Raw genomic sequence first — 1,587 nt, 5'->3', positions numbered from 1 at the left:
GGAACGTCTTTGCAAGTATGTCAAACTTGGTGAACCACCCATTGTGTGAGGTTAAAACTGAAGTACGGCTGTCCATTATGTCATATCGCCAACGTTTAGCCCATGCAGTGGTCCAAGATTCGATTTCCACACATCTAACGTGCAAGCGATGTGGTCAAGCTTTCATACCGCGTCCGCCTAACTGTACCTTCTCACTTCGAGATAGCGTCGGGTGGATAATACCATCTCTTCGGGATAATTCGAGGCGTTACCTCAGATTCTGCATCGGCATGAACGAAGGCAGCTTCCTGGATACGGAGAAATCTGAATGGTTCCACAGAAACGCTCAATGCAGACCACGTGATTAGGCATTTCTGCGCGTCTATTGAAGGTAGGGCATCTAAGGGAACGTTCATTAAATTGCCTGCATTCACGTCCCAATACCTCGAAGTTAATTAAAGCCATTTTCCGCGGGATAATTGACCGGTTCATGACCCTGCAATGCGTAGATATGTGCCCTCTTGCATAAGATCCTTCTAATTACTAGGCACAGGAGCACGTAGATATGCAAGGTGTTCGGAATTGTCCGGCAGCATATCATTATAGCTCGGAGCGTGAGACGCCCGCCACACGTATCACCGAAAGAAATCATCGAAAGCGTTCCGACAGAACTTTACCTCTTCCATAGGTGAGAATCGGAGTGAGCATTTTCTAAATAGCAACCTTCACACCAAAAGTCACACTATCTCTCGTGCATCAGCATCAGGCGGCTCGAAGTCGAAAGCCTTCTTCTCCTCTGCAATGAAAAAATCGGGCAGGCATGAAGCATGTAGGCAAGGGTGTTTCAGCTTCACCAACGTGAAACCTGAGGAGGGGAGAAGCGTGCAGTCGCGTCGGTGTTTCCCACAGCAAAATCTTTACTCTTTACTGCCTTACTCGCCACTGCATGGTCCACTAACGCACCATCACTTTGCAGATATATTTCAAGAATTGGTGTTTGAAATGGATCACTTTACCGTAGAGATGAAGGCGACTTTTTAAGGGCTCGTTTTTGTTTGTTAGACACAACATTAATGCGAACTAACAGACAATAATGCCAAGGAAAGTACAGGGGGGTGTTATTTGTAGTAATTAGAATATAAATGTGAAGAAAGTAAAGTGGACGAAAAGATAACTTGCCGCCGGCAGGGACCGAACCTGCAACCTTCGAATAACACGTCCGATGCTCTACCACTGAGCTACGGCGGCGGTCATCCTCCCGTCCACTTTACGGGGTATATATGTGGATTTGAACCTAGGAGTGTTAGCGCCGATCGCAGCCATGACGGCGAGTGTGGAACACTCTTTTTCTGCCTGTTGGCGTCACGTAGAACGTGATCTTTTTACGAGCTGGCAGCTGACCAATAATCCCACGCATACTACCTGAAGGCATCAAGTCTGCCAGAACGAGACCCATGCTATGAATGAAGGAAAGAAGGCGACTTTTTAAGGGCTCGTTTTTGTTTGTTAGACACAATATTAATGCGAACTAACAGGCAATAATGCCAAAGAAAGTATAGGGGGCGTTATTTGTAGTAATTAGAATGTAATCTGTTAGTTCGCATAATA

General features: G+C 46.1%; 1 non-coding gene across 1 annotated transcript; it reads right to left on the bottom strand.

The window, feature by feature from the left end:
* Positions 1–1,155: 1,155 nt before the first annotated feature.
* Positions 1,156–1,227, bottom strand: Trnat-ugu (transfer RNA threonine (anticodon UGU)). Its single transcript has one exon. It is a non-coding gene; the product is annotated as a tRNA-Thr (tRNA).
* Positions 1,228–1,587: the final 360 nt, after the last annotated feature.

Source organism: Rhipicephalus sanguineus, chromosome 8 (assembly GCF_013339695.2).
Source record: "Rhipicephalus sanguineus isolate Rsan-2018 chromosome 8, BIME_Rsan_1.4, whole genome shotgun sequence".
Taxonomy (NCBI): Eukaryota; Metazoa; Arthropoda; class Arachnida; order Ixodida; family Ixodidae; genus Rhipicephalus; species Rhipicephalus sanguineus.
Note: the sequence above shows the minus strand (reverse complement) of the source record. Positions and strands in the feature narration are given on the sequence as shown.